The sequence below is a fragment of the Cryptomeria japonica genome, chromosome 11 (genome assembly GCF_030272615.1).
Source record: "Cryptomeria japonica chromosome 11, Sugi_1.0, whole genome shotgun sequence".
NCBI classification, from domain to species: Eukaryota; Viridiplantae; Streptophyta; class Pinopsida; order Cupressales; family Cupressaceae; genus Cryptomeria; species Cryptomeria japonica.
In genome coordinates this window covers 84,330,909-84,341,319 of record NC_081415.1, presented here as the reverse complement: position 1 = coordinate 84,341,319, position 10,411 = coordinate 84,330,909, and the positions used below count along the sequence as shown (strand labels likewise).

The 10,411-nt window shown below is 32.3% G+C and overlaps 1 long non-coding RNA gene across 1 annotated transcript; it reads right to left on the bottom strand.

The window, feature by feature from the left end:
- Positions 1-1,495: 1,495 nt before the first annotated feature.
- Positions 1,496-2,520, bottom strand: LOC131079350 (uncharacterized). Its single transcript, XR_009113969.2, has 2 exons — positions 2,166-2,520; positions 1,496-2,052 (listed from the first exon to the last, which is right to left on the bottom strand). It is a non-coding gene; the product is annotated as an uncharacterized LOC131079350 (long non-coding RNA).
- Positions 2,521-10,411: the final 7,891 nt, after the last annotated feature.

The window sequence follows — 10,411 nt, the reverse complement described above, 5'->3', positions numbered from 1 at the left end:
CATGAAATTACGACCCTTGCAATTGTCAACCACATTAGGGTCCTCATGCATGTGATTCGAATCACTAAGCCTAATCGGAGACCGGAGACATGCTCAACACCTGAGAACTGCATCTTGCTTTCCCTTTGCATTGCCCAAACAACATCCTATCCTAGAAAAAAGGGCAAGACAGGGGCATGGCAGCCCTATCCCTGCCCTATTTTGGGGCAGGACCCTTCAAATTGTGCTTTGGAGGTTGTGCATTGAGTGGGAAAACTCCCCTAGTGTTGGCTTGCGACGGAAAATCAGTTAATTAACCCTAATTTATGAGTATATAAGTTGCACTTCCCCTTCCATTTTGGCTTAAAACAAATATATGAGATCACACATTCAAGCATTCAAGAGCATTCAAGCATTCTCAAGTCTCCTTTCAATGCTAGGTGTTGCATTCAAGTCAAGGATTCAATCTTTGAAGAGGAGATTCATTCCAACATTCAACTTCATACAAGCAATTCTATCAACATTTCTATCAAAACCTCCCTTGAGGTGACTTACATTTCAGTCTTTCATTTACACTTACTTGCAAGCACTTTCTCTCATCATTTGGCTAATTCCAAAACTTGGGTTTGACTTGAAGGCAAACCCCCAATCCCAACCCCCTTTTCTTCTCTTTTCTATGTGTAGGTTGTAGGTGTGCAGTTGTACTTTCAAATTTGGACTCCATTTGCAGAGGCAAAAAACCCCTTTTTGTTTCATGGATTTTTCGGAGGACCATGTACACTCCCGCCACAATCCAAGCAACTTTTCCTCAAATTCACAGGACGGCTTCGTCTCGACATATTATTGCCAGATCCAAGTGCACAACTTCATTCTATTCTTCCATCTCAAGTTATAATCAGATCTTTGTCGCTTTTTCACTTGGTCATAAGCACACAATTCAATCGATTCAAATCTCAATCTGAGGAGAGGGGATCAACTCAGCATCACTCAGAATTCAATGTCTTTCACTAGAGGTTGAATCTAGTATATTTCCCCCCTCTTCTAGTGTAATGCGTGAAAAGTGTTTGAAGGGAAATCTGAAGTGAAACTTTCATCTCTCCTCAGAGGGAAGAAAATATTTCCTCTAGATTTCATTCTTTCACCTTTTTTCCAACATTACACTTCCATTACTTTAATATCATCATCATGAAATTCTCTCTCTTCTAAAAACATGAGGGGGAATTCCTCTAGTCAATTCAGCCTCATGTTGTAACATCATTTCTATTCTTTCCAATTGGTCTTCTTCTTTAGCAAAATCACCTTGGTATGAAGGACATTACCTTATTTTACAACTCTCAATTATCATGATTTTATTATACAAGTCAATTCCTCACATGACATGTTGTTCATCCATATTCTTGAATAAAATAATCATCCACAAAATAAAACACACATGATGATAACCACTAATCTTCTATGCCAATTTAGCATTATTGATGAAATACCTGGGATTAAACCCTTGCCTAACTATGCCAAATGCCAGACAATAGTACTCAATTTTTTAATTCACAATACCCTTTTGAAATACAAACTATGAAACTCTAAAACAAAATGTGTTTGATAATAGAGATTGCTTGACATGAGATCTCAAATGCATAAAATCAAAATATGCCAATAGCCTAACAATCTCCAAATAAGCCACCTTATCAAGAATAGTTATTGGTAAAAAATACGGGGTTCGCTCAAAGCCACCCTGATTTCCTTGTTCTTGGGCCTAAAAAATCTTTGAATAGCGATAGACAAAGAATGGTCACAAGGATGACCAAAGTCGATGTATATTGGGTTTACAAAAAACTCCTCAATGAACAAATAATGGAACCTTTTGCACGTGCTATCCTAGATAACAATCAATATATTGGAAAATTTGATGGTATTTATATTTTTCAAAATTATTGTTAGAGTTATATAAATTCTAACAGTTTTTCTTCTTTTGAGAATCTTGTCATTACTGTTGTCATGGAACTCAGTCTTTTTTCTTATAAAAGAACGATTAGACCACAATCTCCCCTATATCAAGCCTTTGTGCGCTGGGTTCTGCATTTGAGTCAGATAAACAAATGTTGAAGAAATTTACAATTGTCGACCTGTTCCTTATTAAAAGAAATTATAATTTCTAAAAATAACTAATTAAAATCGCATTACATTACCTGATCTTTTGCTTTTTCCAAAACCTCCAATACCTCATTACCTTTAGTGGCCACACACTCGCAATAATCACGATGCTTTTATAAAGGGCAAAGCCTAAGCATTATAGTTTGAAAGAGTATGAATATAAAAATAGAAATGATTGCGCAGGGTAATAAAGACGCACGGTTGTCTGCACCTCAAATGACCATTATCTCCTCCCTGACTCACAATATTCACTATCAACAAAGCCCAACACCAACTATGTATTCATACAAAGAAAACAAGTTGGTTGCCTCTTCTATTTTCGTAGCCCCCGGTTACGCCCCCACTCAAATGGCATCTCAGGATAGATAAATAGTAGAGATTCAAGTTCCATTCATGAACAACGTCAAAGGTGTGTGCAGGTAGAGACATTCCATGCAGGATGTACCAGACTTTCGTTTAAGTTGGGCACACTTCAAGTAATTCATCACATATATGTGAATGGCATGCGAATCAGCAGGACTATGTATGCACAGTACCATAGCCATTTCTCCATGCACTACCACGCTATTTTTGCGGATTCCTTTTCTCACTCGCCTCTCTTGCATGAAGAACGGACTGTGTTAGAGGATATATGCGTAACCCTAGCGGTCTCTATTTGTGAATACATGTGTAAGCAAACATTAGACTATATTTATATTTCCCATCTATATTTGCAAACATTGGTTCCAAATGCTTCTTTAGGCTATTTAAGTTCTTCAAGACCATATATAAATTTCAACAATCTCTAATTAAGAATATAAGGGATAACTCATAAATAATTATTATTGTATTTGTATTATAAATTGTAGATTGTTTAAATAATTTTGTATAAATTAGAATATTAAATATAGTTATATTAAAAATTATCAACTTAAAGAGTGAAGATGTAATGACTACAAGATGACTATTCATCTATTGTACTCTTTCCTACTACCTTCAAATAAAAGAATGAAAATGAACATAAAACATGAAATAAAGAACTATCAAAATCATATTGAAAAAAAAAATAAAACTAATTGAAATATCACCTAGACAATATAGGTCAACAACCAAATAACATATCTAATTAAGAAAAAATTATAATTGTTTCATTGGACATGTGCACAAAGATGGGGAACTAAAAGATGGTCACATCCACCTTATAGTTTGTGGAAATCAAGATGTGACTTTGTATTTTAATAGTTTGTGGAAATCAAGATGTGACTTTGTATTTTAACACACTCATGTTATTTCTTAGTTAAAGGGAGAAAAAATGGGTCAATCTAATTTAAGCTCAACCACATATCTACAAAGCCCTAATGCAAGTGACATAAAGTATGAGCACATTTGTGACATCTTCAATAGTAGGAAAGAAAAGACAATGTTGCCATGATGTGATATGAACAAGGTTGAGAAGGTAATATTCTTAGCTTTTTTGTATTTTAAAATATAATAAAAATTTCTTATATTTGTTTTGATTCATGATTTTTGAATTTTAAAAATTGAAAATCCCTCAACGCCCCTAAACACATATTCTCTAAACTATGTGGACATAATTCCTTTTAAAAGAAATTAGAGCCTAGCCCTTTTGAAACTCTTTCATCTATCCCTAGACTTCCTTATCACACACAAGATTAATTATTTGGTTAATTGAAATAAACAAAAATGAATTCCAAATATTGATTGATATTTTGAAAAAATTTAATGCAACTAATTCACATTGGGAAACCTTCCATTCATCATTGGTTTATCTATTATTTTTTGATATAAATTCTATTAGTGGTCAAATAAATATATGGTCTAATAATAGGGAGAAAGTATAAAAATTATACTATATATTGTATTAAAAAGGTAAAAAAATGAAATTTGGTTTATCATGTACATTATTTATTGATATGAGAATCAAATCACCATTTCATAGAAGTTGCAACAAATTTCCTATTCATTGGTGCCAACACAAAGGAAAAAGGAACTTTTTCAAGATGGGTAGTGGGTGGTTTTTTACCATTCCCCGTATAAAAATGATAAAATACTATAAAACCTTTTTGGAGACTCTATTGTGATTATTTTCTTAATGAGATCCCAAATTATTTTTCTATGTAATATTTTCAAGGTAGATGCAAAGGTTCTCCATAAGATAAAGAGGGGGCACATAATGTCCAAGACCATCTATTGAGAAATTTAGGCAAGCCAAAATTTAATGTGTAAATCTCTCCCACTATGAAGGAGATAATTAGAGTGCAAAATTTATAGTTGATTAGTTCCCAAACAAAAACTTTAATATACTAGGTTGAATGATCCTCCCTAGTATGAATATATGAAGTAGGACCTAGTAATTCAACACAAAATTAAAACATTTTAATATTCTCACAATGAGGTCGCATTTTATAGAAAAAATACATTACAACATATAATAAGTAACAAAATAAAAATTAAGATGTGGATTTCAAGGTCTCAATATAATATTTTTGTTTTCTTTAGAAGCTTCAATGGTAAAATGGGGTACTATATAGCATGATGATTGATTAGTACTCTACGTGAAAAAATAGGGGACTACCATAAAGTCTAATGTGACCAAGTCATAAATTAAAACAAACAATTACTTGTAGTTCATGCAATTCCAACACTAGGTGGATCTTTATCATCAAAAGTTTGATACCAAACAATAGCAGGGATAGTGTCATCAATAGGATCCCATCCACTAAGCATAGATATAATTGATACATGTAAAGCATAATTTATTTTTTCTCTATCAATGTGTGTTGATTGTCTTGTCATTTTTATATAATAAAAGGTTTCTCTTAATTATTAAAAAGAAAAAAAAATTAAAACTTAGATAAATTATCACAAAAATTCAAAATAATCTTTTCAATGATAATCCAAACTAAAAACTTCATATTGACCTAATTTAAAAACTGTATAACATCTAATTAGTATAAAAATGACTTAAATATTAATCTTAAATAAAAAACATACACTCTTTAAAAAATCATTCATGAACATTAATTATTTACAATAAAAAAAATTAGATCATAATCAAACTTTTATATTATTAAAATAGTGAATTTAAATTAAGTCATACTGGATTACACAAGTTATAAGAAAAAACCCATATCTTTCCACTACTTTGATTCAATTATGACATTGACTTAGAATTGATTGTTGTTACTTAAAAACAAGTTGAATTCATATTTTGTAGTAATAATAAAAAAAATTGAGCATTGCATACAATTAGAGTATCCTTTGGTAAAAATAAGATAACGCGTAAATTGAAGATACACAAAAGTGATTCATGTAACCTCAAAAGAAGTTATTAATAAACCTTTTAAAATTAAATTTAACAAAAGCACAAAGATATAATATAAGTGAAGCCAAAAGGTGGTGGCCATGGAATCTCACAAAGTTCATAATTCACAAAATAAAATAACAAAATGCAAAATTCATCAACAAGTTTATGCTCCCCACAAATAACAACAAGAAATATGCTTAATTTTACAAATATAAATTGTATACAACCTACATGATTTTAGAGTAAATATTAAAAATCTATCATAATAGAATCTTATTCTCCTAAAAATACTTAAATAACATTATTTGAATTCTTATAAATATTTTGAAATGAAAAAGAAGAATAAATATAATATTTGATATTATTAATATACAAACAATTTTAATGTTGTAGAAAGCATTCTAGAAAATATTTCAGTGCACTATAATTCTTAATTTCCATTTAATGGGAATAGGAATATTTGAACCATTGACATTTTTATTGAGAGCAATCAATGAATCTTTTTCATGATGGTGAGTAATATTTAAAATTTCCTTGAAAGAAAGATATCTCATAAATGAGTTTTACAAATTAGGGATAAGTAATCAATTTAAAATTTACAATTAGGGCTTAAAATTTGGTAGATAAACTCAAATAAATATTATGTGGGATATATATATATATTTTTTTGGCAAATAGGAGAACTTCATATACTGATATTATAGAATAATAAAGATAACAAATAGTTACATAGAGAACATAAGGTTGAGCCAAAAGAGAGCTTGAAACCAATTAAAGAGAAAAGAAACCACAACATAATACCTACCACACCCATAGCATATTGTTATAGATTACAATGAAATATTCACATCCTTACAATTAGAAGAAGAAGACTAATATGATGAAAAACAATATTTTGCCAGTGTGAATCTTTCCATGGAAGTGGCCTTTAGAGATCCATTCAAATTCTTGAGCATGTTCATCTCCAATAATGCAGGAACTATCGACTTCAACACCTTGTTTACAACTACCTTAGTTATGATAGTTGTAGACGTATAAATTAGACCACTTTCCTAAATAAATATTTAATATTTGTTTTAACCAATTTCCTCCTATTAATTAAATTCTATTTAATTAATTTCTTCATATTCATCTATTTGATTAAATGAATTGCTCAATTTATTTAATTAAGTTCACCTAAGCCTTTTCTAGCCTTTAATTAAATAAATCGCTTTATTTAATCAATTCCTCTTTCCCCCTTTTTAATTAAATTTATATTTAATTAAATTGATCTTTGCAAATAAATAAATCTAATTTATATATTTAAATATCTCGTTGGTATTTATGCAAGTTGCATCTATTTGATTGAAATAAATTAATTTTATTTTAATTAAAATCTTTTTCCTTCATCCACTTGCATTTTCCTACATCTCCCACTTGCCTCTTTAACCCCCTTCGAGATTCTTCTAATCACTTCCAATTTAGCCTAATCCATCTCCTAAATATTTTCACAATCCTAAGCAAAGAGAAGTCACTTCTCAAAGCCTCCAAAGTCTTTGAAAATCATTAAAGGCTTTATGTCCTCATTAAGTTAACCCTCAAAGTCTTCCTAACCATTAATGGTTAACTCAACCTTATTGCATGATTAGAGACTTTCTCTCTAACTCAACCTCCATCTAACCAAAGGGTCTCATCAAGCATTCATGGCTTTAACCTTGGTTATCTCTTCAACCCTTGCACAAGAGTTTATCCTTTGGATAAAATCTTTGTACAGTGGATAACCCTAACCTAACCTTAACCCTTACCTCCTAAGGTAACCTTCATGTCTTCTCAGGAATTAAATGCCTCTTACATATCCTCTCAAGAAACCTCTTGTTGAAAATTGTCACCATTTCATTGGTGAGAATTGTAAACATGGATTGATTAACTTTCAATCCTAGCCCTTGTTAAGATTATTCGATCTTGACTATCAATTACCCTATTTTCTCTATAAATAGATCCCATTCCTTCTTCAAATAGATCCAATTTTATGCATAAAACTTTAGTCATTTTACTAAGCAGCTAGCCTCTCTTTGTTAAATTATACTAAGCATTTAGAAGTATTTTCAATATCATAGCATATCCATGTTAAACTAGTATATCTTGTTAGGATAGGATAACTAATGTTTATCATAGCATCATATTTATGCTAGTTTAAACATCATAGTTTCAATATCATATACAATTTAGGAATGCATTCATGCTTATAATCAAACATCACTCATTCTTGGGGTTGTCATTCCTAAGTCACTTTGCTTAGTGATCTAAGAGCAAAAGAATTGACTTTAGGGATCCTATGCGATAGAGAACAATGGGACACCCCCTTGGGAAGTTGAGGTATTAAATATAGTTCCTATAACATGCTCCAAGAGTCCCATTGATGTGTGGACCCTTTGAAACTGACTTTTACATTTATGTCACGCTCATTTCCCGCATAAAATTATGGCTATGAATGCATGGCTAGCAATGGAGCAATATTTGTGAGATTACAACGATAACCTCATCAGGGCTATGGACGCTCGCTTGTAGTGAGGCTCTATCTAGGATGCTTTTGAAGTCAAGGTAACTCATGTAGCTATCCACGTTGGATTCTAAATATTATAGTGATCATATGAGCCAAAATGAACCCACTTGCACACACATGGGTAATCAAAGACTAAGTACCTTGATCCAGTTTGGGATTCTTCTTCCCTTTTGAGTCTACTTCCTAGTTTCTAGATATCTTCAGTTGAATTTTTCAGAGATTCTAAGTGTGGGTTGGGTCTTTATCTTTCAAAAGTTCAAGAACACTTATTTGGGTGGTGCTAGATGTTGTGACAATCTTACATACCTTTTCGCAAATAGAAACCTCTATGCTTGGGAGAAAAGTTTCATCCAGTTTATTCTTCCTACCATATTTCCCATTATCCTTCCTCCAATATCTTTTACCCTATCTAAATTCATCACTATATATGATCTTTCTTTACTTTATCCATATCCCTATCCTATCTATTTATTGCTTCCATCATCCAGTGTTATCTACAATCTTGCTACACCTCATCCATATCCTCTAATCCATATCCCTTATCCTATCTATTCATTGCTTCCATCATCCAGTGCTATCTACAACCTTGCTACACCTCATCCATGTCCTCTAACTCATATCCCTTATCCTATCTATTCGTTTCTTCTATCATCAAGTGCTATCTACAATCTTGCTACACCCCATCCATATCCTCTAATTCATATCCCTTATCCTATCTATTCATTTCTTCTATCATCCAGTGCCATCTATGATCTTTCTTCACCTTATCCATACCCCTTTATCCATACCATCTATCGTATCTATTCATTGCTTCTATCATCTAGTGCTATCTACAATCTTGCTTCACTTTATCCATATCCCTTATCCTATCTATTCATTTCTTCCATCATCTATCACTATCTATGATCTTGTTTCTTCTATACATATCCTATCTCTATCCATATCCCCTTTTCCATCCTCGATCTTGATTAAGACTAAGGACAAAATTATGATTTCAAAAATCTCTTGACGTGTCTCCTCATAAGCTACCTATATCTCTCTCCTATCCATTTTCACCTCAACAGTTCAATCATCCATTCATAATATCCTTATCTTTCTATACATTAGGGCAACCAAATACATCTTTCTTCTAATCCAAAAAAACTCCAAAAGTCAAAATATCCAAAAACTAAAAATCGACAAAATTGACAAAATCAAATTAAAATTTAAAATCAAAGCATGAACGCATGGCCCATCCATAAAATCAAATCAACAACATGAAAACTCTTAAAGTCTGCAATCAAACTGATTATGTAACGCCCCACCAGGAAGCCCAAAGGAATAACCACACATCTAGGCAACTAAGGGTGAAATAATAAAAATTTAAAAGTATAAATCACATTAAGTGCATTAATTACTACATTGCGCAATAATAACACAAGTGGAAGACTAACACCAGAATTCCTAAAGGGTTGCAAATGAAGAATTAAACTAAAAGTTAAATTCCATAATTATGATTAATCCAATTATCCATCATTACTCAATGAACAAAATAAACCATATACAATAACAGATTACAACATTTAAAGATTGAAAGATTAACAATATAATTTTCTCTAATTTTAAGCATTTACACAAATCATATAGAAATTTGATAAATAACATCCAAATCTTAGGATTATATTGACCATAAAATACATGGCTTCCAATAATACATTCAAGTTAACAACTTTATCAAATACAAGGTTACATAAATCATTGATACAATTGACCACATAGGTCTCCAAAGAAAAATAATCTCCAACATGAGGTAGAGCATGAGTCATGAACCACAGGAACACCTGTGAAGCCAATCCTCGCATGAAGGTACGAACAAGAACATCTGATTGAAAGTGGCACTACCACCCGACCATGTAATCCCAAGATGGAATCACCCCACCATGCTAGGAGATAGAAAAGGACCCTCAAGAAAGCATAAGTAAGACATGGATGATAGAATAAATGACTCCATGATAGTACATTATGACTACATAATATTCCAGGTAACTCGACATCACAATACACTAGTGACCCTAAAGAGAGAGTGTCATTGCATAGCTTAAGATGGTTACCCTAAGTAGGCCTCTATAGGTCCCGGCCCCCATTCTGGGTTGTCCTGGTAACCTTTCCCAAACCTCCAGCTCCATCTAAGCCTCATGCGGACCCTACCAACCCTTTGAGAAGATAAGGTGGTCGGTTTGCCATTCCAAGACTTCCCACTACATCTTGAGCCTATACGAGCACTCAACCATGTGTGGGGTACAATATCTTAATTAATATTAAAACTACCCACCCCCTAATCAATTATTAGGTTATCACTTATTAACTGACTTTCGAGAGGTTATCCTGCCAACCACTTCAGGTGCGGCCCCTACTTGAAAGCCACTCTCTCATAGGACACTAAATGAACATGG